This window comes from Ceratotherium simum, chromosome 31 (genome assembly GCF_057802395.1).
Source record: "Ceratotherium simum simum isolate JZ-2026a chromosome 31, ASM5780239v1, whole genome shotgun sequence".
Lineage (NCBI taxonomy): Eukaryota > Metazoa > Chordata > Mammalia > Perissodactyla > Rhinocerotidae > Ceratotherium > Ceratotherium simum.
The window spans coordinates 9,178,708-9,204,852 of record NC_141930.1 but is presented as its reverse complement, the minus strand read 5'-3'; the positions used below and the strand labels follow the sequence as shown (position 1 = coordinate 9,204,852).

Genomic DNA, 26,145 nt, shown 5'->3' with positions numbered 1-26,145 from the left:
TCAAAGAACTAACCTTCAGCATTTTGGAAATTAGGTTTTTTTTCATTGATGAAGATTCTAATATTTACCTATCGGTTTTACTTCATGCTTCCAAAATTGGATTAAAACTTTCCAATTTTAGGTGAAAAACTAACATATTATCTGTTGACTCTATAGTTCCAAGTTTTACCATAAGAAGAGGTAGGTGAGAGGAATCCCCAGCTCGAAAACATATCCAAATTTGAATTCTGAAACTCTTTTTTTGATTGAACGGTAGATGTTGGTATTACAACATCAGCTTCAATGACAGAGGACATGGTCAAGTTGATATTAGCATCCAGTCCAGCACTGGGTTTTGAGAATTTAGTAGCTTTTTTAACTAGTTTTTCTCCTTCTAATCTGTGACAGGTTGCCTCCAACTCTAAAAGTATCTAGACTCATTTGTGCACCATACATTCAAGAAATAATTACTGATCACAAGCACTGTTCTAGATACCACTCTGGTCACTGGGGAAGTCAAAGATGACTAAGGCACAGACTTGACTCTCAAGGGTTCCCAGTGTAGTCAGACTTTGCTTCTTACTCTTCAAGTTGTTACCAAAGCCAAAGTGGGTTCGCCTCCTGGTGAGTTAATTCAGACTCTCCACCAGAAGTAGTTGTCACACAAAGTAGGGTATATTTACAGCAAATAGAGGCCATGCGGAATCATTTCCAAAGTCATGGCATCGCTGAACAAAGGGAAGCAGGGACCTTTATTTCTGATGGGGAATGAATATTCAAAAGGGAGAGGTGGGCATTGTCTTGCGCAGGCTCAGTTGGAAAACATGCTGCCACATACACTGCAGGTTACGGTAATGAGGCCTAAGCTCCTCCCAGAGAGGAGATTTTAGCATTAACAATGAGGCAAAGGTCATAGGCATTTCTGTTGTGGTGAGGCTTGGTCTGGTTCAGGGTGGTTGGTGACTGTATCTCTTAAACAGTTAAATGCTTCTGAACCCATCCTTGGGTTCCTCGGGGCAATTAGTCGGTGACAAAGTGGCATCAATCCTGTGCAACCAGAAGTAACAGGGAGTTAAGTAGCATTCATACCATAATTAAGTGTAGACTGGGCCAGATGATTTTCAAAAATCAGATTTAATCAAAGAAAACGCAAGAACATTCTTTGGGATTTTCCCTTGATGAGCATCGTTATATATCCTTGAGATGTAATAACAGAAGTCAGTGACTAATTCATCAAGTACAGCCCTATGGGAACGAAAATGAGTGATGTTTTTTCCTTCAGTCAATGACTTTCTACAGAGATAAGCAAGGCACTTCAACTTTCCCTGCCAAGAAATCACCAGTTAACAGCAATGATGGTAGATGAGGGCTATTTACTGCCATGAGGTTGAGAAAATTAGTGAGGGGAATTTTCACTACCTGTCAAGTATTTTGACATCTTAGAACGGAAAGTCCTGTTTAAATATAAAGAGCATTTTCTGTTGAATTGCTGTTAGTCATCCCTGTGAGGAAATGACCTATCAAGTAATACACTGGAGTATAGGAGAACTGCCATGATACAAGATTGATTTCTGCTAAAGAGACCTTAAAGTAACTATGTGTTTCAATTTGTGGTTGTTTCCAATCATTTGTAAATTACCACAGTAAAAACCCAATATAAAAAGCTATTCAAATTTACTTTCCAGCATAACTTCCTGGGCATTCTCACTCCCTCTTTCCCTTCCAGACCAGAAGGAGAGCAATGGGTCTCAAGCCTTAGTGTGAATCAGAAGGCTTGTCAAACCAATGATTTCCCGGGCCCCACCTGGGAATTTCCATTTCTAACAAGTTCCTAGGAAATACTTTTGCTGCTCGCACACGTTTGATGAACCACTGCTCAAATAAAAGAATTTGGGAGGTGGAATGAGATAGCTATAGAAAGCTGAAGCCAGCCTCTGATTTTGCTCAGGAACTACCCAAACTATTGGGAAGATAATCACAGCTGCCCTGGAGAGCCTACTGAAAGGAAATGGCCCTCCTCTGAGGAAGTGATTGGCCCAGGGCAGCAGGTAGAACACTCCTAATCTTCCCACTTTTAAGCCCAGGTTTACAGTTAATGACTGAACCATTTAACCTCTCTTTGCTCCGGTTTTTTTCAGATTCAAAATAGTAATGGTAATTTCTCTTCTCTGTTATTAAAAAACAAGACAAAACAAAAAACACAAATCCTGATGGTGCTTTCTCTACATGGAAAATTCTTTGGATTTATCCATCTGTTACTCTGATGTAGTAAAGAAGAACTATAAAAAGTTAGCAAAATCTCTCTGCATGAAGATTTTAGGCTTTTAACCTTAACTATTTAGGAAAAAATACCAAATACCTGTTCTCTGCTGCCTGGGAGTCTTGGCTCTGTCTAAGAGATGAGGAGCCTAAGGGAACAGGTACTTAGACTCTCTAGAAAGCCTTATCTGATCTGCACCCCTCTATTCTCCCTATGCACTCCCCCCACTCCCACCCCCAGCTCGCTCCTTTATCCACTACTCTTCTCACTCTTTCCACACCAGGAACATCAGCCTCCTTGCTGTGTTTTCAACACACTCAGCATTCTCTCATCCCAAAGCCCTTGCATTTACAATTTCATCTGCTGGAAATGTTCTAGAAAAGTAATCCATAGTAATACAAATAGAATATTATAATAGAAGGTATGATAATAGGATAAGACTTCCTTCAAGTCTCTGGTCAAATGTCACCTCATCACTGAGGCCTTGATAATCCTATAAAAAATAACTTTTGTGAGCCAGCCCCCATGGCCTAGTGGTTAAAGCTGGGCGCTCTCACCACTTCCAAGGCCTGGGTTCCTTTCCAGGTCGCAGAACCACACCCGTCTGTCACTAGCGATGCGCTGGTGGAGGCTCACAAGAAGAACTAGAAGGACTTACAACAGGATATACAACCATGCACTGGGGCTTTGGGGAGAAAAAAAAAGGAGGAAGATTGGCAACAGATGTTAGCTCAGGGCAAATCTTTCCCTGCACAAAAAAATAAAAGTATTGATTGATTTAAAAAAAAAAGTAACTTTTGTACAGGCACATGCAGCTGGACACATTTACCCTTGCACACGTTAACACACATATTCTATCCCATCCATGGTATATTTTTCTCCATACATTTGTTTCCATCTCATAAACAATATATTTTTGTATTGGTTTATTTTCTGTCTCCTCCCCAGCTAGAATGCAAATTCTGTGAGGATAGGGTCTTGGTTTTTTATTTGCTGTTTTTTCATTGCAGAACCTACAACAATCATTGGCACATAAGAGCCACTCGGTAAATATTTCCAGAATGAAAGAAAGAAAGGTGATATATCTTTACAGTAGATTACCCACTGCAGATTTTGGCCTCTTTTGTTTACTTGCTGAAATCCTTCTTCTATTCCATTCGTACTTAACTCCTGGAAGTTCTTTAGAACCACCATTGCTCATTATGTCTCTGCTTTAAATCATGCTATTGCCTCTGCCTAGAATGTTCATTTCTGGAACTTTTTTGTTGTCTTTCACACTCTTATGTTTTCTTTGAAGCAAGAATCAGGTGTCCTGTTCTCTGAAAGTATTTCATGATAAACTTGTTCTTCCTTCGTGTCACCCTTCCTACCCTAGCACCTTATCTTGGCACTTAACACACTTTTTATACTATTCTGTCTATTTGAAAGTCACCCCAGCTTTACTATGGACCACTTGAAGGCAGGGACTATTCACTATTTCTGGCATCAAAAGTACAATGCCCGAACGCTTGGCACATAACAACTACTCAGAAATGTTGAACAAATGAACAACAATCCACTTTATTTTTTTCTCATAATGATAAGCTACTCATCATTGCTCTGCACTTCTAAAATTTCCCTGGGGGATATGAGAGTAATGAAGAGTGTTCCTGAAATTCAAGAGTACCGATACTTATAACAATAACCAGTTTGAAGATCAACCAAACGAAACTCTCAAAACCAGCTAGAATAATTTTCAAACAAGAAACGGGAGAGAGGCATTCAAGCTCATCTAGAGATAGTAAGTAACAGCAATGCTGGTGTCCACACTGCCATGAAAAAAAACACTGCCATATGAATCTCCTAATACTAATGAAAATGTGTAGTAGTCGATCATGATAAAACTCTTCAGAAATCCTGTCTCTGGACTTGACCTCATCTGGCATCTTGGTATGTGCCGAGGTAATACATTAATTTTACTAGGTGTTTGTCTAGAAAGTATTTCCCTGGTGAGAAAGATGCTTAGTCCAATTTTGCTGCTACATCAAAATACTACCAACCGAGTAGCTTATAAACAACAGAATTTATTTTTTTTTGTGAGGAAGATTGGCCCTGAGCTAACATCTGCCAATCCTCCTCTTTCTTGCTGAGGAAGACTGGCCCTGGGCTAACATCATTGCCCAACTTCTTCCACTTTATATGGGACGCCGCCACAGCATGGCTGGACAAGCGGTGCATTGGTGCGTGCCCGGGATCTGAACCGGCGAACCCCGGGTCGCCGCAGCGGAGTGTGCACACTTAACCGCTTGCGCCACCAGGCCGGCCCCATAAACAACAGAAATTTATTGCTCAGAGTTCTGGAGTCTAGGAAGTCCAGGATCAAGGTGCCAGCATGATTATCTTCTGTTGAGAGCCCTCTTTGAGATTCATAAACTGGTGCCTTCTTCTTGTGTCCATACTGTAGAAGGGGCAAGGGATCTCTCTGAAGCCTCTTTTATAAGGGCTTAATCCTATTGGTGACAGCTCTACCCTCATTACTTAAGCGTCTTCTCAAGGCCCCACCTACTAATACCACCACGTTGGACATTAGCATTTCAACATATGAATTTGGGAGGACATAAACATTCAGACCATAGGAGGTGCTTAAGACTCAAAACCTGTTTTAAAGTTTATGGCCTGGGAGACAGGCAGAATTTGGAGATGTTAAGGTAGTATGGTCGCTTAGTCTGCATGTTCCAAGATGATAATGAACCATCCCAGCAGAGAGATCCTGCTCACAACTGGGAAAAAAACAACTGGGCATTGTGAGTCAGAATGTTTGCCTTGGCAGAAAGGAGTTATGTCTGTTTCTCTGATATCTGTGAGTCAATTGCACGTGACATTACAAGAGGACTTTGAAATATGAGAAATCTAAAGCAAAAATGATAGACCAAAAAAGTGCAGAGAAATAAAGTGAGTATTGAATGGCAGAGGTGGTATATTGGTAGGCCTGGAAATCAACTGTGAGTAATTTAAGGTGATTAAATGCAGCATAGAAAATGTGGAGGACAAGGTTGATGAGATCAAATTAACAGGCAAGAAAAACAATTTTCTCAAAGGTAACATTTTTGCTGTATCAACGAAGAAAGCATCACATGATAAGAGACTGAGAAATGAGTATAGTCATGCATTGCTTAATGACAGCATATGTTCTGAGAAATCTGTCAGGCGATTTCGTTCTTGTGCGAACATCATAGAGGGTGCCTACACAAACCTAGATGGTAGAGCCTACGACACTCCTGGGCTATATGGTACTAATGTTACAGGACCGCTGTTGTGTATGCGGTCCGTCGTTGACTGAAATGTTGTTACACGGTGTGTGACTGTATGGTAATTCCTTTGTCAGATGACCAAATCTAAGGGGAAAATGAGAACTAAATCTCAATGTAAGGAAGGAATCATTGTCCAGAAATGACTAATTGTATAGACAAGAAAAGGGAGACTTAGAGGCGTGAACCAGGAGATAAGAACTTGCCTGGTTTATTCAAAAACGATCAGACTCAATTTACCTTCATTCCTTGGATTTCTTGGGAACTGATAAGTATATTCTCACCATCGTGCTTGTTGTCTCTCTCTTGCATTAAAATGTACAATATACAACATCAATAACTGATTACTGAGTTTTGTTGTGTTTTTCCCCAACTCAGAGTTTTTTTATTTTAAAGCAGCAATAAGCAAACTATGGCCTACAGGCCAAATCCATTCTTGAGCTAAGAATGGTTATTATATTTTTTAAAGGTTGTAGGAAAAGAAAAAGAAAAAGAAAGCAGAGTGTGTGGTAGAGACTTATGTAGCTCACAAAGACAAAAAATATTTATTACCTGGAGGGTTTAAATTTAAAGGGGTGGCATAGGAGTTAAGTGCGCGCACTCCGCTGCTGGCAGCCCGGGTTCGGATCCCGGTTCGGATCCCGGGTGCGCACAGAAGCACCCCTTGTCAGGCCATGCTGTGGAGGTGTCCCATATAAAGTGGAGGAAGATGGGCACGGATGGTAGCCCAGGGCCTGTCTTCCTCGGCAAAATGAGGAGGATTGGCATGGATGTTAGCTCAGGGCTGATCTTCCTCACAAAAAAATAAAATAAAATAAATAAAGGGGTAAAATTAATTAATATTCACATTCATTTTATATATATAAATGAATATAATAAATATATAATGAATAATAAATGGATATAATAAATATATAATTACTAATAAATGAATATAATAAATATACATATATAGTGAATGTGAAGGTTTATATATACACAGTTCCATATATTATGAAGGAACAATTTTGTCTTACACATTGTAGGATTTCACACCCTAAAGGTAGATAGGAGAAAGAGATTGCTAGATAAGAGAAAGAAAGAGAAAACAATATTTACCAGTTTCATAGTTCACTGGGGTCTAGAAGAAAGAGGATTGAGGCAAGTTCACTTCATTTTTGCAATTACAACATCACAGAAGAAATGAAATAAAAAAATGCGGAACAGAAGCCTGATTGTGGGAGAGGCGTGCATGGAATGCATAAGGTGATGAAGGGGCATAAATCACGTCTATGAGAGCTCTGACGCTAGGAGGAGAGTGGGAAACAGTACTGGAGGTCCCTGCGGGTCTTGGTAGGTCTTCACTCTGAGGTTTCTCTGCTACCCCTGCTGCCGGGCCTGCAGCAAACAAGTGTCGGAGAGGATGGGAACTCCATCTTCGAAGCTCTTGCTGACTTCTCCAGAGAGACATTGTACAAATAGACCCACAAACATTCACAAATACACGTCCACGTCTCTTTTGGATGGTAGTATTTAGCTTCTGTTTGTATGTGTAAAACACTTCAAACATGCTTCCCCTACTCAGATGCCCACAGGGCCAAGCAAATCGGGCCAGGTCAAAGGCAAAAGAGAAGCAAGGGGCCTGTGGCAACCTGGAGAGACTGTGTCCTTCCTAAAAGAGTTAAAATTATATTAAATTATAAGCAAAGAGATAAAGCACTAGAAGTCACCAGTTTTCAACCTGTCCTCTCTTTCCTGTTAACCACACCTCTTTTTCTGGCAGCTGAAGGGGAAGGAGGACCCCTTTCAGTTGTTATCTTCCTTGAAACTGTTCATTCTAACCCCATTCAGCCCAACTTCAACATCCCTGCACTTCCCCTGTGAATCCATCTACTATTTCTATCTACTCTTCAAATTCCTCCTGATAGACAAATAATATTCTTAGTCACTATTTATCAAGCACTTAAATGTATACCAATTACTGTTTATCAGTGGCATTTAACCCTCACAAGTATTATCCACACTTTACAAATATCGAGATTTAGAGAAGGTAAGTAATTTCTCAAAAGTTGCACAGTTAGCAAGTGGCAGGTCTAGGATTCAGGCACAAAGGGTTTGACCCCAGACGCCAGGCTCTTAACCATGACGTTAAACCCTCTTGGAAGAAGTTAACTCCTATGCATGGGAAACGCAGGGCAGACATTGGCTCATTTATTTACAACCAGAGGGGAAAGTTTAACATAAAAAATTTCCCATTGAACTTTTCTATTTCTTAATTGAATTAAACCATCAAATTAAACAATAACACATCCTTGTTAACCATAATCTCTCTTTGATCCAAACTTTCTGATTATTTCAGAAACTTCAGTGAATAGTTTGTATTTTCTTAATTTTTTTCTTTAATTTCAGAACTTTATGAAAAGGGATAATACTATTTTCTTTGGAACGTGTACATAGTTTTGTAATTTTCTATGCTAAAATGTATAAATATATATATATTTTAACGTGAAATTTTTTTAAAGCATTGCAAAATACCAGCTGAATCATATTTCAAATAAATATATCACTTCCTCAACATTGACTTAATGTGAACTATAGTTCCTATTTTTTTCTGATTAGTACAGAATTATTCAAATGATAATGAGTGGCAAAGCCATGTTTTAACACTGGTTTTTACTAACTCTGACTTCTATGTTCCTAATGCATAAACTAAGCTTTCTTTATCCTTAATATTTTCTGACCTCTTCAGTTCAAGTGAAATCTGGATTTTTTTCCAAATGATTCCCTTACCATCTCCAATGGAAATTTAGCTCTCTCTTTCTCTAGTGGAAGAAGAGCCAGTCTGCTCCTTACATTTATGCCCCTTTCTCATTATTATTCTACCATGTCTGTACTCCCCTAATTTGAACTTAATGTTGGGAAGTAGTGCTGGCCGTGTCTCTGTTCAAGCCACTCCTGCATCCCCCAGAACCAGTGCCCACTTATTCCTTCCTGAACGAGATCAACTACAGCTCACCAAGCTTCTTATCATTTTTATAGTTTCTTCATTTATGCCATGACTTTATTGCTCATCCACGTCTCAAAATTCAAACTTCCAGAACTCCATTGCCACAATAATCAAGGGTCTAATGAACTTGCATGAGATGACCAAACATTAAAGTATTGTAAGCATTAGTAATATGAAAGTCCTACTGTCTATTCTGCAAATTTATCTGTGGTTAATACTAAAATTTGTAGTTTCACTATAGTAGTCTACTTTTCTTTTTCTTTTTGTTGTTTTTTTGGCTTTTTTTTTTTTTTTGGTGTGGAAGATTGGCCCCGAGCTAACATCTGTGCCAGTCTTCCTCTATTTTATATGTGGGACGCTGCCACAGCATGGCTTGATGAGTGGTGTGTAGGTCCATGCCTGGGATCCGAACCTACAAACCCCAGGCTGCCGAAGTGTAGGGCACAAACTTAACCACTATGCCACTGGGCTGGCCCCAGTAGTCTACTTTTTTCCAAATTTTATTATATTTCTATTATATGCCAGGTACTGATCGACTCTTTGGTTTCATTTTTTTCCCAATTAGTGACAATTAAAAAAAATTGTTTTCCAAACACTGAATGACAACTCAGTAAAATAGCAAGATGTCTCTCCTGCTACCCTCCCTTTTGTATTCCCACTCATACCATCATAATTTAGATTCTGTTACTTTTCATTTCGGCCCTTATAGTAGTCTCTTGTCTATTCACTTCCCATCTCTTCCCCATCTGTTAATCTTCTGAAATACGGTAATAACAATTGTGAGGAATAGTGTTCATAACTAGACAGCTGCTTCTCTGCCTAAGGACACCTCAAAGACGCAGTGTCAGAGGAGAGGGGCTGTCACCTGCTGACTTCTGCCCAAGGTCTCAGAGGCTGGAACTTCCGCCTTCAACAATGGGAGACCCAGCATAGAAGTGGAATGAGGAAGTGCCGTAGAAGGCTTATGAATCTTTTAATGACTTCTCAGAAAATGTACTTACACACGTGCATGTGCACAAAATTTTCAGTGTGATTTCAAAGAGATTCTCAGAATCCCTGAGTGTCTTGAACACTGGGGAAAGAACTCTGATTCCAGACATTCTAAAATTCGCTCTTGAATAAGGAACCTAGAGAGCTGTGTACTTGGACCAAATTGTTTATATCCCTTATGGTATTCTTTCCGCCAAATTGCCCCATCTGCTTTTGGCTTGCATAACAAACAATTGCAAGAATTTCTTTTCTATCTATTGGTAGAGGTCCTCTTCCATCACATGTTCCTTCGTACATAGACTATACGAGTGCATATTATTTCACAGGATTAACAGATACTTGGAGTTCAACGTAGAGTTCCTCGCACTCCAGGAAAACAATGTTCTATAAAGAATAAACTAGTTCTTTGGAAACCAGACTGTTTATGTATTTCTCACACTCTGTTTCCCAATTATTCTCTCTTATCATTTCATAAATTCTTTTGATATTTCTTCTAATATCATTTGTACTAAAGTGAAACAAAACAAGATGTTTTTGTTTTTTCCATACCTAGACAAAAGTGTTTAAATGGAGGCCTAGAGGCTGGGATGGTTATGGCAGTGATACTCAAAATGAGAGCAGCCATAAGTGGATGTGGTTTTCCTCCTTCAATTACCTGGAGATTTGTTTTCTGGAGATTGTTTTCCAGTGCTAAAACCAGGACATTCTGAATTTTGCTTTAATTAAGGGAGTTAATGTTTCCTTTCATTATGATTTTGTTTCCTCTAAAATTTCTATGTAATTTCATTGACAATTGAATAAATCCAAAGTAAACTCCTTAGCCTGGCGCTCCAGGAACTTCGGCTGTTCCAGCCTCCTCATCTCCTACACATAGGCCCGTGCTGCCATCAGACCCCACAAGCCTCTCTTCTCTCAAGTAATCTCTGTGCCACTCTTCATTCTATTGATTATGCCAGGAATTTGATTTTCTCAGATGCAATGCATATTAAAGCCACTTCTCTATAATATGCTTATATAGTAATAAATTAGACAAAAAATTATTATTAAATGACATCTAATGATGGCTATGTTGTTATAAATGTATATATATATCATGTCTTTCAACACTTTCAACCTTCCGTGTTCTCATAATACTTAACATGTGCTTTGCTTTATATTTTCTAGGCCATTGCATATGTTCCTCTCTTTGCCTGAAATTCTCTCCTTCCTCCATACTCCGCCTGCCTGCCACCCCTCCCCCATGTAACAACCCTATTTGGGGAAAGCTAATTTCTGCCCTTCTCATGGGTTCCCCTAACACCCTATTCCAAGTTCTATTATATCACACTGCATTGTAACTTCCCGTTCATTGTCTTATTTCATCATTGTTTCTCCAATGCCTGTACAGAACCTAGCATATAGAAAGCACTTGAATGAAATTTGTTGACATTGAAATACAGGTATAACTGGTTTTGAGGAGTTAAATGATAATAGCTGTTGAAAGTCATAAAAATACTTAAACCTTTGGCCCAGTAATCCAGGAGTCAAAAATTCGTACACCTTCAGGGGTCAGGCAAGTAATGTAAATGTGTGGTGTGGCCTGGGGGAAGGCAATGGAGAATACAGGCCACTGTACATGCCTCACCTAAACACATTCAGATTTACACTTTTATAAAGACTATAAAAACAAGCCAAACAAACCATAACCCCTGTCTCACTCTTATTAAATTGTTCTAAAGAAACAATTGCTTAGAAGAAAAAATTATATTCATCATGATGTTACTTGTGAATTTATCTGTAATGAGGAAAACAATGAACACAAATTAAATAGCTAGTAATAGGGACCTGATTAAAAGAAATATGGATTATATCCACTAAATGTCAGATATTCTTTAATATTAAAATAATCCCCAAAACTGTAATATATGGAAAATGCTTTTGCTGTTGGAAATAGTGGAGGAATAAAGCAAAACTGTATGTTTGCTATAATTGCAACCATGTAAAAATATGCATCCTTGTTAACAAAAAGGGATTGTGAAAAATGAAGATAGCTATATTAGGGTGCTCAAAACAGAAACGATGTTTTTAAAGTTCAGCATTTAATAATGCTATTGTTTTTCCAATCCCAATCGCTGGAGAAAACTTTAGGAATACCTTTTGGATCTTAGAAGATGACACCTAGCAAGTTGAACTATGTTACTTTGGGTAAGAGCTGAAGAATTTTGAATTGTGGGCTAAGCTAGAAATACCATTGTCATAGCAACCTCCAAAGATTTCATAGAAAAAGCATGGCTTGACTTTTTTTTGTGGAGATGACTAACAAGATCCACTTTGAAATAGTTCTGATATAGTGAGGGGTAAGATACAGTAAGTTTGATAAAAAATTTTGCTGAAAAATTGAGATAAATTGACATAACCTTAAGATCAGAATTAAGAATCCCTAGTGTAGGCTTAGCACATTTTGTCTACTGATTAGCTTTTAGTGACGTAATGCTGATATGATCATAATCTGTCTTCCCTGCATATAATAATTATTTATTTAATAGGAAAATATTAATAACAATTCATGATAATTCTATAATGATAATAATGGTTATATTCAATAAAAGAGCTCAGTTCTTGTCGAGAGAGATTTGATATCTTTTTCTGATTCTTTATAATGACTCAGTTATGTATTTTCAATGTTCTTCTGTGATACTATATATAACCTCTTGGAAACAGAGGCTGTGGAAATACTGATAGCATCAATAGAAATCACTGTAACTTCTTCCTTGGAGAGGGCATATTCTATCCCTCTCATTGCCTCATTTGTTAAGCTGAATTGCCATCCAAAGTGACAAATCGTGTCATTGTCCAAAATCCTGCAAGAATTTATGTATTTAATCCCATTCTGTTCCAGTTTAGATCAAGAATGCCTCTTAAATGATTGTATAAACCCAGGTTTGCTACAGTTTGCAAAAGCTGGCCCAGCCCACTGGTCATGCAGTGGTTCTCTTGACACAATGAAGATTTCCTGAATAGCGAAGGCAATCCAGAGCTTTATCTAATATAGCAACTAATGCACTAAAACTGCTAATTGTATGATCATGTCAAAACCTTGAGTGGTTTCTTGACTTCGCTTGGAAAATCTGCCTTTTTGATAGCATGCTCCAGTGGCAACAACTTTGGTCTCTTGTACAAACAAGCAGCCTAGATTTAAGGTCATGTGATTAAGGAGGAAGAGATTGTCAGTAATTACATTTAATGGGAAAATTCTGCGTAGCATTTTTTTCCAGTTTGAGGTAAATTTATGTAAATCTGGGTTTATTATAAATAGCAATATATCCAAAGTATCATATTACGCATACCACATACAGACTTTTGACTCTAGCTTTCTATGTAACATTAAAAAAAAAAAAAAAAACCACACACACAGTCAAATGACCTATTACCTCAAAATAAGGGGCTGTGTTGTAGCATCAGGGAGCATTATGAATTGAGCCAAAATTAACAAGGTCTGGGGCCGAGTTTGAAACCCGTGCAGTTCAGTCTCATCATTGAAACTGGCACCTGATTAACTGTTCACTCAGTTCTCCAACCAATGAACTATACATCATAAATATCTTGGCTCTTCTAACCCATTTAGTAGATTTTCTGAAGCCACTGGTAAAACGAACCTTTTTAACCACCTACTGAGGACAGAGGTCATTTTATAAATCAAATGGGAGTATTGACTTCTATTTCCATTTTTAAACACGTGGCCACAAAATTAAACCTCAGCTTCTTAAGAGAGAATTCAGTCATTATGATAGCGTCCGAATGGGATCTGTCCATTCATTCATTCAACACTTACTTACTGGGCTACTGCTTCATATAAAAGACTGTACTCATGGGTCAAAAAATGTTGGGCCAGGCTAGTGACGCAAGCGGTTAAGTGCGCGCACTCTGCTGCGGTGGCCTGGGGTTCGCCGGTTCGGATCCCGGGCGCGCACCAACGCACCGCTTGTCAAGCCATGCTGTGGCAGCATCCCATATAAAGTAGAGGAAGATGGGCATTGATGTTAGGCCAGGGCCAGTCTTCCTCAGCAAAAAAAGAGGAGGATTGGCAGATGTTAGCTCAGGGCCGATCTTCCTCACCAAAAAAAAAAAAAAAGTTTGTGAAGCTTACTCTCTAGTTAGTCATACAACTAATAATCACTCATACTAAAGTTTTGAATTAGAAAAAAAAGAGTAGAACCAATATTTGTTAAATTTTGCACACAAATAGCCATAAGGGAGACTTTTTTCATTGAAAAATATAGATATGTAAAAAAATAGATTAATATCTTAATCATCTATGTTTCCATTGAGGAAAAATTAATCTAACAAAATAATTCTATAAAACCCCTACTGCTTTGAGTCATATGAAAACTCATCGCTAATTTGAGGCTTTCTAAATTTAAAGTTGTAAGATAAGTTGAGTAATTAATCACCTTGAAATTTAGGAAAGTGACTGAGGTGGACTAGCTAGGATGCTGTTTGCAATAATTTGATTTATATAAGCTTGCCCTAGTCACTCTTTTAAAAATCAGCCAGACAGTAAAAATTCTCCACCTTCAAGTATTTGTAAACCTCCTGATGAAGTGTTTCAGATTAATCTGAATGAATATAAAATGTGATGAAATAATGGGGGTCATCTAAATTTAGTTTAACTTACTAAACAGCAACATATTTTGTCCAATTTACTTCAGTTTTCATTAGTACAATTTGAACCAGGAGAAGTACCTTTATTGGTCTATTTCTTTTCTAAAATTCTAAGACTAAATTGTTATTAAAATGTCCTCATAAAATTATTAATAAAATACCTTCATAATTATCTCATGAATATTGAGATAAATAGCTATGAAATAGCTGAATTTTCTCAAACTATTATAGTAAAAACGTATTATTTCTTAAGGATATCTCAAGTTAAGAAGAATTAAACTGCACAGATATAATGTTTAATGCTCTTTCTCAAAAGATAAGAACTTACTATCAGAAACATGTCATATATTAATAACCTTATTATGGATTTGAGAGTCTCTCTTCAGCAGAAAACAATCAGACATATGTGAGTGATGTTTTATTTTTTTCGTTGCCTATATTCCTACTGCATTTCCTATCATGGTCTCATATTGTAACTGCATTTAAAGTGTGCTCTTAAGCATTTGTCAATTAAAGAAACTCACCATAATGACATAATCTGAGCTTGCTAAATGGTATAAAATTAATAAAAACTGAAGCTCATTGGAATCTAGTGTGTTACAGGATTTTTTGCACACAGCTCTTCAACTGATTTATTTTGGACTCTGGGCAAATTACTTGGTACCTTGGTTAATGGGCTTGTGAAGAAATTTTGATACATACAGCCACTTCATATCGAGCTAATAGCTATGTGCTTGCCAAGTATTTGTGGGAAGAGAAGCTTAAAGAGCAAAGAAAGCTGGATTTCCTTAAGAGCACTGAGCTATAATGTGTATGTAAAGACGAGATAATTACCAGGGAGAAACAGGCCTGCCCATAAAAGCCAAATATATGCAAGTCCCTTCTTTTGCTGAAAATCTGCCCTACTTTCATGTTAAATTGTATATTAAGAGAATATTGCATTTTACAATCATTATATTGTAATGCAAGGGGTATGTCTCTGAACAAAGACTCTGCATTCACAATATATGATAAAAGCAAAGATATAATTATAAAATCTCATACTCAACTCATTGAAGTAGTAAATTATATTCTAAACCTCATATTATGGACAAGTATATGCACTGTGAGATGGTTATATGAGTCTCTAGTATATTTGAAAAAGGTATATATTTTTATATTAAAACTACATTTCTACTATATCTTAAATTATAACTACATAAAACATAAAATTAACACACTAACTTTGATTACCACTTGTTTACACCAATATAAGTCTATTCCCCAACAAGAAAGATGGATGTATATGGGTGTTTGTGTGAGTTAGATGACTGGCATCTTTTAAAAAACTGTTCCAGAAAATCTGAAGTAATGAATTTCCATGTAGCATGAGGAGGCAGTCAAAATCATTCTCCCATATTTCTTTAATTCTAAGGTGCCATATGTTGTATGATACGTACTTAAGTTAGTAAAACTTTTTTTGGAAAGAGAAAAAGCCAGTACCACAAATGTGCACATTAGAAGGAAAATTCTGGTTTTATAAATTTTATAATTAAAAAAAGGTATCAAAATGGAGTAAATATTTTTATTTACCTTAGAATTAAATTTGAATTTAAGCTTAATTTATATAGCAATCTTTAGAAAATTTTATTATGCAATCTTTCTTCAAGATAATTTATAATATATTATGATTGATTTAGAAATTTCCATCTGTTTTTAGAGTTCAAAATTTTGGCTAAAACCATCAATTATCTGAAATCCTCTCTCAGTCTAGACCACCCATGACGCTGATGCCTAGGTTGATCCTATAGTGAGCTTCATGGAGAGTACAGCAGAGAGAGTCTTTGTTGAGTAATTTATGGATGATGAACATGTTGAATTGCTCCCAAGTTTGCTCATGATTCTGAACCCTTGAAATCATTGAAATGCCAAAAGAATGAGTATAAAGCTACTGGGAAGAGTGAATACTTTAGGTTACTCATAGTCTCTTTGAAGCAAAGGCACATTTTGTGCATAACTATAAAGAAATATATTTTTGGAAAAATATTTCTAACTACAGTTAGAAGATGGGGAACTCTGAAGTCTCATTTATTGCTGGCGAAAGAGTTTAGAGCCATTGAAAACATTTCCTTCTAGACATTGACATGATGGTCTTGTTTTAATCAGCAGTTATAAAGGTTGACCAAGTACTAGGCATGAATGAGTAGACTATTGGGCAAAAATCAGTTTTTCCCCCTTGTACTATACTTAGATGCATCCTGTCAAAGGACAAAAATAAATAGGCAAGGGAAGGTTTATTCAAGACTATTGCAATAGAGGAGAGAGATTGGACTCAACTCTGCAGAAATGAAAGGTGGGAGAGTTTTCAGCTCTGGGGTGAGCTAGTGGAATAGTACTGGTGGACACTGCGGGGAGATTGGTCAGTGCGATTAGACCATCTCTGTTTGTGAATTGGTACTTACCCTCCCATGGAGAATGGGGGTGCTATCTTTCTTGATGATTACATTTCAAAAAGATGGCTCCCAGGTCCTTGAGAAAGACATTCCTTGGTTGTAAAACTAGCAAGAGGCTGGAAGAAGATTGACATATTAAACGGGCGGAGAAAGAATTTACAATTGCAAGTTTTCTAAAGTAGATGCTCTAAGTAAGGGGAGGTCAGGGGCCTATAGTTGGGAAGAAACCTGTCTAAAGTTTAGTCAAGCTGTGAAGAATGTTAAGTCCATCTTGGTCAATCCAAACCTGGATCACAGACACAGATCTGTTTGCCAACTCTAGAGAAAAGCCTACAAGAATAAGAAGCTCCCCTAATCTCCCATCCTCCCTAATTGAGTTAGATACTTCGCTTATGTGCTCACATGGCGGCACCGGCTTGCCAATATCACAGAATTTATCAGGTCAAATTGCTATTTTTTGTCTGTTTACTACTCGGGACACTAGACTATAAGCTTCAGGAGGACAGGGATCCTGTTTACATTTGTAAAGTCAGGACCTATTGTAATGCCCCTCACCTCATAGCACCTCAATTAATGCCTGCTAAAATAAACTGAATTCTAAAAAATTCAGAGAAGGTTGAGATGAGAAATAAGAACATAGGAATTACAAAAGAATTAAGAGCTTTTAGTTTGGTAAAATGAACGTTTGAAGGGAATATGATCAGAGGCCGTGTATTCCTAGAAGGTATGAACTTTTCTAGTAAATCCTAGAAAACTAGAAGTGCGCCACACCCAGCGAAGACAGGAAAAGGGGCTCATGTTTAATGTACACTATATGGTAGACACCATGTTAGCATATCAGATTTAATCCTTTATCTGTGAGGAAAGCATTGTAAACCCCACTTTATAAGTAAGGAAACTGACACCTAGAGTGGTCATATAGCTATAAAACAGTGAACCAAGATTTAAACCCTCATCTTTATGGCCCCAAGTCATAAATCCATTAAACTTGGCTGCCTTAAATTTAAATAGTAGTAGTTTAAGCTTTAGAAGAAAGGAAAAATAAAACTTCTAACTTTGCCGGTTAGATGATACCACTAAGAAGGAACAACCTTCAACATATAAATAGAATTGATGCAATATTAGTTGTTATCTTTAGATGCTGGAGACAAGGAAGGTTATAAGGAAAACAGGTGACGTTTTGGAGTACCTTCCAAAACTTTGGAGCGTGGTGTCACCACAAGGAGACTGTCTCTTGGTAGCACTATCAGCTGTGCATTACTGGGTTGGATGGACACTGAGAAAACATTGGTGAGGCTTTTCTTTTGTAGTTTGGACATTCTCTGTGATTCTTTAGTAATGAAATATCTTTGTTTCTTTGATTCCATTATCACTGAAAAAGATTGTTTAAAGGAACAACCTTTGTGTTTTTTCAGATACTCATTGGGGATGCTATTTATTAACTCTCACTATGTGCTAGAGATGTGCTGGTAGTCCTGTTATATAATCCTATGTGTCAGGATAGGAAATATTAAGGCTACTGGTGCTAGTCCTATCTGGTTAAATAAACTGTTTAAAGGCGGATATTCCTGACCTGGGGAGGGATGTATGTGACAAGAGCAAGCAGGGTGGAAAGAATTTAATTAACAATTTAGTTTGGTCAGAAAGCATGATAAAATTCAAATACCTATGCTAGGCTTACATGGAACTAATTTTTGAGAATACTATAGCTTGACAACTTTTCTTAAGAATTTAGGATGAGAAGAAAAATTAATTTAATCTAGTCAACAAAAAGAAAATCTATTTTCCTCATAGTTCTTTGAAATCCTTCAGTGAATTCCTTGACTCGTCATCTGACTGATTTTACCCTTTTCCAGAAAAAAACATACTGGGAGGAAGTAAGACCAAGGCTTTTCCAATACACTGTTGGCATTCTTCCAACTCTTCTGGAAAACGAGATTCTATCACTTATATTCCTGTAGAACTATGAGTTGAAATGAAGAACCCTCTTCCACAGCCTCTTAGACAAAACATCAGGATATTCTTAAAGGGACCCTATCCAAACAGGCATATTTAAAATAATTATTAATTCATCATCATGCTCCAACAAGACTGCAAGGCTGCTTAGCAACCAAATCAGAGTCAGTCACCCTTAACAGGAACATGCATGGGAACAATGTGAAAAGTGATCAAAACCTTAAAAAGGCAAATTCTTTGAACTAAATCTTTGTGAAAGGACAACACGTCACGGGCAGAATGAGTTTTTTAATCTAAGAATTGTGTCTTGAGATTGGTGCAGCATTATTTCATAGCTAAACATGAACCACTTTCCATAGAATTGATAGAACAATGGTGTTTTTAATCTTTACATAATTTAGGGTACTTAAAAAAGATTATTTTTCAGGGTTAGCTTGAAAATGCAAAATATTTCTATGCTGTCCCATTAATTATTTTTAAAACTGTAGAGATGTATAACGAAAGGAAGGTACTTACAAAAATAAGTAAATACTGGGGCCGGTCCGGTGCCGTAGTGGTTAAGTTCTCGTGGTCTGCTTCAGCAGCTCGGGGTTCACGGGTTTGGATCCTGGGTGTGGACCAACACACCACTTATCAAGCCATGCTGTGGCAGGCATCCCACATATAAAGTAGAAGAAGATGGGCATGGATGTTAGCCCAGGGCCAATCTTCCTCAGCAAAAAGAGGAGGATTGGCAACAACTGTCAGCTCAGGTCTAATCTCCCCCCCACCCGCCCAAAAAAAACGAGTAAGTAAATACTACAAATATATTTGATTAACAGCAAGTATTCTATTTTTATGTCATCATACATAGACAAAATCTCAACTGTATTTTTATCTTTTAAATTTGAACTATATAGGTATATATACATGCAAACATACATTATCTATCTACCTAATTCCCATTTCCAGAAAAGACAAATCCCACAAAGCACTGTCTCTTTGGGAATACTGAAGTGACTAATTTTTGACTAGTTTGACTGAAGGGGCTGATTTTATACTAGAATACCTGTAAAAGCACTGACTTGCTTCTATTGGTAACAATAGAAACAAATCCGGTACATGTGGGCTCTCTTGATGTAATGTGTAAACACCCAACAAATTCAGTCAAAGAGTAACATCCTGGATGGGGAGGCAGAAAACCCTGACTCTGATCCTAGTCCTGTCTCTAGCTTCAACAAGCCACTGCACCATTCTAGATCTCATATTCCTTCCCTATAAAAGGAGACCCCCAAGATTCTTTCCAGATCTAATACTCCTGAAGTCCATGTCTGTCAACTCTAAGAAGCACTATTTGTTTTTTCTCATGGAAGAATTGGTTGTTTTATTGAATTGGTTATTTGGCTACTGTCTTTATGTGAATATTAGAAGTAGCAGGCCTGTTCACCAATACTGTTCTAGTAGCAGGCAGAAAAATTTCATTACTGGCTTCTTTTCGGTTTTTCTTTGTGTCTGATTATATGTTACAGAGCTGATTTTTGGTTTTGCAAGCTCAAAACACGCAGGTGCAGATGTAATATGCTGCAGCCCTGTATATCAAGCCATTCTTTTGTAAAAGAACTGGCTTTTTTGCACAATCTTTAGAAGAGGGTTAGATGAGCACATCTGTTTTCCTTTTCTTGAGAAGTTTTGTAACATGCCCAAAAGGTCATCCTTAAACAGTCAGACAAGATCAACAAAAAAATCTCGGAAAACAGCCAGTCCACGAACAAAACAAACCCAATGGACTATTTACAGATGTTAAGTTTAAATAGGCAGCAGAACACAAGAGTGGAGGGAGGGGAGAGAAGAAATACTTTATAGATATAGCAAAGAAATAGTTTCAAGAGATGCCTCCTAATATTTAACTGCTGGGAATCAACACTAGTAAACAAACCTGGCCTGCCAGTGATTAGTAAACGGTGCATTTATAAAGAAGTTGGAAGCAACAACTCTAAGATCATGAGTCAGAGAAGCATAATTGTGGCCTCACCCACTCTGGGTTCTATATGCCATTTTTTAAACAAAAAGAAATTGATGTAAATATTTTAATTGGAAGTAAGTGGAAAAATGGTTTTTAATCCCACTAGTTGATGCCAGGCCTGGTTTTATGCATCTGAGGGCATAGTCCTAAAGTACTGACAGCTAAGTAGTAAAGAAGTAAAGAAGATGCTCTTTTCTTCCCACAAAAATACCACTTCTCCTGGTAATAATTCTAAAGGAAGAGAAAGCCTTTAACAGAGAACACATTGGAGGAAAGTCTCAGATATTTAAATCCAGAAGCTAATATTGACAGAAGCAGCAAGTGGGTTTAGAAAGAGAGCAAGCTACAGAAATCATCGATGAAGACTTTGCACTTTTAGTTGAAATTTTTAAAATTATGAACAGAAATGGAGAATTCTCTGCAATTTGTGGTTTATCCATGATTCAAGGAAGTGGCCTACTGCAAGTTTACCAGGATGACAAGTAACTTACTGGGGAATGTGGATGCCACTAGTATAGAAACAATGATATAAGGCAGAGACCACTTTCTAAAAGAGGATTTTATGGTTGACGCCAGAATCATGTTGTAGTTATACCTAACATAAATTTTAGATTATGGAATACATAAATACATACTGAGGAGAAACAGTCAATAAATTGTACTACGTAATATATTTTAGTGGTAAATGTTAGGTTCTTTTCAATGAATAATTTCACAGTCTTTTGGTGGTCTTTTTAAAGAGCCCAGTTTTTAAATAAAAATTGTTTCAAATTTGGGAAATGAGAAGTTTAAAATAAGATGAACCAGGTTTCTACAATCCAGTTTCTGATGCTCAAAGTGGGCAGGCTACAAAATGGTGCATGGCTGAGGCCTGTGGGAATCTGCGTGTTCCTTGTGCTATTTGAATCATATTACACAATCTGTAATATACCGGGCACAAAGCATTCATAAGTTACGCTTTTCAGGCAAACTTTTATACAGGATTAGCAGTCACCTTCAGAACTTTCTTGTCTAACTAATTAGAATAGACCTCAGGCAAAACAGTGATGTTTGCTTGTTTCATCAAGCTCCACTTTCTGAGGTTCTTTCCCCTGTGAGTCTGTTTATTACTCTGTCTCCTCTGTTACTTAATACCCTCTGTGGAAACATTATGCCCTCAAGTTCTCTTCCCTCCTCCACATCATCAAAACTTGCTTTTGGATCATTCAAGCTGAGGAAAAAATGACTAAGATCTTAAAGTGTGACAGCTGTTGGAATTTCAATGGGAAAGAAAGATTGAAGCTAAAGGGATGAGGTTTGGAGATAAAGGGATGCGAGTTGACTGTCAAGCGTCAGTTAGTAGATGAGAGGACATTTTAGGCCTCAGAACTTTTCTGCATCTCCAATCAGAAGACTAGTCCTGCAAGCCATACAGGAGAGAAGTAATTGTATCAAAGCTCAAGATACCAGAAAACAGAAATAAAAATCATTTCTTCTTAGTTCATAAATAGGATGTAGGTTTACTAAGAGGACATGAAAATTGTTCCCTGTTTCCTGTACCCAAACTAGCTAACACGGAAAAGGAGTTGGATAAAGTGGCCTTGGTGTTGATGAATGGCAGAGAAAATTCGGTGTGGAATTACAGATGGAAAGTGGATATCACGACGATATGTGTGTGCATCCATCTGTGTTTGTATAGAAGCCACTTCTGTCATCTAGGAAAAGACATTTATGCCCTTCAAACTTATTAATGCACTGAGAAGAAACTATAAACTTTGATATCATTTTATTGCTAAATTGGGTCATATTTGAGGAATGAATCAATAGCAGTGACTTCCTTGAAAGGTCTCCTAAGGCTATTGATTTTTTTTTTATGGCACTGATGTGCAAGGGGTTTGTTCTGAAAGGCTACAAACGCGTAATACTATCTATCAATAATTTTGGCAGTAGTAGTTGAGCAAAAATTAAAATATGATAGAAAGCACAGTTAGTTTGCTTTGTCTCATATAAAAAGTTAAAACGAAAAAGTGAAAAAACTCTTCAATTTTATTATTTTACATTTAGCAGTTATGTAAATTAAATCAAACTGATCTTGCTACTCATTATGGTTATTCAGTTACCAAAAAAACACTTGCTTTGAAATGATTCCTGAATATGGATGCATTTCATATTCAGAATCAGATGGCTAAAGAAGACTGTTTAATTTACATAGGCCACTGTTTAGTAGTTGTTGATCGTTATTCATGGAAAGTAAATAATTAATTTTCTAACATTTCATCATTTACTATTTTTTTTAACAAAAGTGGGATTTTACTTTTCTTATCAGATCTTCTGTTCTTTGTTAAGAAGTGAGAAAAAAAGCACTTACTGATTCTAAGCAAGTCAGCTCCCTGATTTGCCTGATGATTATGAATGTGAATAGAGGCTTTCTCTATAGTACAGTAGCTCTTAATCAAAAAAAGACTGGCTCTAACATATTCTACAAAGGAAAGTGTGTCAAGACATAGTCAGCCATCTTTTTTAACTTTTTCAAAGTTTAAAAAAATTATTGTAATTTGAATAAATTTTACATTTCTCCTAAATCATTTTTACTGTGGAATTTATGATACTGTAATACTAAATTTATAAAGAAAGTATAGTAGGCTTTACATATCTCCATATCTTATACTGATGATGTTTCAATTCAAACACTAAATTGTTATTGTTTCATGAACTAGGAGAAAATTGCTCTGATGAGCAGAGGAAGCTGGCAGGAACAATAGATTTACCAGTCTTTGCTTTTTATTGTTTGTGAGCCTAATTACTCTAGTTAGCCAATTAATGGCAACACATGACAAAATTTTCCTGACAACTCTTATTTCACTAGTTATGTTACTGCTAAAGCTTCCACTAATTCTATGTGTGACTGTCTTACCCTATTCATCCTATTTTCCTCCTTGACCTTCCTTGTATTCAGAAAGCCCATTTCAATTTGAGTCAGGTGATACTTGTTATAATTAGAGAAAAAAGAAAGAAGAATGAATGTAATGCCAGAAAGTATAACTATTAATAAAAAGCTGTGTTTTGCGGGTATTAAACAGAAGAGGGGTAGAAGTGATAATAGTTTAGTTTTAGGAAAGCTATACTTTATAAAATAGAACCCAAAATGGCACCACAGGTAATTTTCCAGGGATTTAATATATTTGATAACATTTTGTACAGAAATAAAAGATTTTTCTATCCACATCTTGAATCATCGCTCTCCTCTTCTTTAAAAGTTAACTCTGATTTAGATGTATTTATATCGCATTGCAATCTTTGACAAAGCCAGCTTAGCCATCTCTCCAAGTAATGATTTATCTCACATGGAAATATCTTGAACATAGGAACAGTAATAGGTTAAGTGATAAATATTACTAATATTGAGACTTGATTCATCAAAGAGAATATGTTGGAAATGCAAATGGATAGTGAAAGAATGAAAATAATTTTTAACTAAATATTGCCTTGATATGTGGACCATTGGCTAAGAAATAGTGTGAAGAACATGAGGACAGCTTTCATCCATTTCAAGGAAGCAGAGTATTTGTAGATCACTTACCATTTATTAGGCATGTTCTCACAGTCTGGAAGGATGTATAGCATTTATATGTGCCATTTAATTTAACCACATCCCTCTGTAATAATGTTATTCCTGTTTGCAGATAGGAAACAGGCTCAGAAAGTTTATGAATGTTACCTAATTCTAGTAAATAGCAAAACCTAAACCGATCGAATTCCAGAGCAAAGCTCTTTCTGCCACATCAGTGTGGGTCTTTATCTCTGAGAACTGATGAACTCTATGAGCCTTCTTCCAGAAAAATGCATAAAGAAACAACATGAGGGATGATGTTGTCTTGGTGCAAATCTTACTAAACGATTGGTGGGGTTGGACTTGCTTCTGCTGGTAGACCTTTTGCAAAATTGCTTTCCTCTGAGATAGTGTGCTTTAAATATTGTCTCGATTTTCCTAAGTTATACATATCAGAAAACTATTTTGCTTTAAGTCTAAAGAAAAATGAAAGCTTATTTAACTACACCTAGATGCCAGTGCTGCATTGTACACTCTACATCTGCCAGGATTCAAGTTAAGATGTGTCCACACTGTTTATTACACTGTGACTTCTTTCTGATATTGTGAAGTAGACATAATTTAATAATTACAAGAAAAAAAAGAGAGAAATGCTGCTTCTTGGTCCCCAGCATCAGGCTGTTAGCCTACCCCACTGCCCTATAGCTAATTCTTTCTTTCTTCTGCTGCCCCTTAGTACAGAGAACATCTTTTTGTGACTCTCATAGTCTTCTCCACTCCGAGCGCATCTTACATAAACCCAGGCCCTCTCAAGCAGTTAGTTTGTACCAGGCAGTCTTAGGGTCAGTTGTACCGATATATGTATAATTTTGAACTTCCCAAGTAGGGTCCTTGCAGACAGTCAAGCATAATGGTTAAGAGAGTTGGTTGTGATATCAGATCTTCTGAGTCCAAATACTGCCTACACACTGGCTAGCTGTGTAACCTTGGAGAAATCACCGAAGCCCCTTAAAAGCATCAGATTTCTCATCTGGAAAATGAGATAATAAATGCACCTACCCCATAGGGTTAATGTGTAAATTAATGTAACACGAGATGATGCATGTTAAGCATTCGCACAGGGCCTGGCTCTTATTAGTAATAGCTACTCTTATTATTAATTATTCACTTTGTATTCCCAGTCTCAGCCAGGTGCCTAACATAGATAGTTTTTCAGCAAATATTTTCTGGATTGAACTAGTGCTGAAATTTAAGCCCTGCGTCAGCAGCAGAGTAGTCACCCCCCACCCATCACTTCTCCCACAGAAAGGGAGAATAGACAGAAGATCCAACTATCACATCCTCTTTTCTTATTCTAAACCTCATCCAGCCCCCAGTAATAAAATAATATTCCTGAACCCCAACAAGTTTAAGAATTTTTCAAATCACACTATTTGAAAATAGTTGGGTTTCCCTAATCTAATATGTCCCAAGACCCCGAGGTCATCACACTTATATTAATGCAGTCTAGTTGAGACTAATGATGATAGTGGGTGAACCAACTATTTATGAGCTCATTGGGCTTTTTAAAATTTATTATCCATACTTCATAGAGGCATAGCTATTTTGTTTTTGTAAGAGACTCAACAGACAAGGTAATCTTTTAAAAAGGACAAATCAGATGATATCATTGGCCTGCTTCTAACCTCTAAAGGCTATCTATTGTGAAGAGACTAAAAGATAAACCCCTTAGCCAGGCTTACAGGCACCATGTGCTCTGGCCACTTCCTACATCTTTCCCCGACCTTCACCCAGTTCCACGCACATTTGCCTTTTTCATGCCCTCAGATGCAGCAAGCTTGACTTGTTGCTGTCACAGCTTTGCATTTGCTGATTCTTCTACCTAGACTAGCTTCCCTCTGATCAGCAAGATCTCACTTCAGATGTCGCCACTACTATCTTGGCCAAAGAGGCCTGCCTCCTCAGTGCCTCTCTATATCATTGGCATCATCTCTGTCCCACTATCCAGGTGTGTTTCTGTCACTGTGTGAAATTTGTTTACATGTTTACTCTGCCTCCTCCCACCTCTGGGGCATTTGTTTAA

The 26,145-nt window shown here is 37.2% G+C and overlaps 1 protein-coding gene across 2 annotated transcripts in view; it reads left to right on the top strand.

The window, feature by feature from the left end:
• PKIA (cAMP-dependent protein kinase inhibitor alpha) overlaps positions 1-26,145 on the top strand; it is an 87,755-nt gene that overhangs the window by 16,505 nt on the left and 45,105 nt on the right. The gene's annotated exons all lie outside the window — the stretch shown is intronic.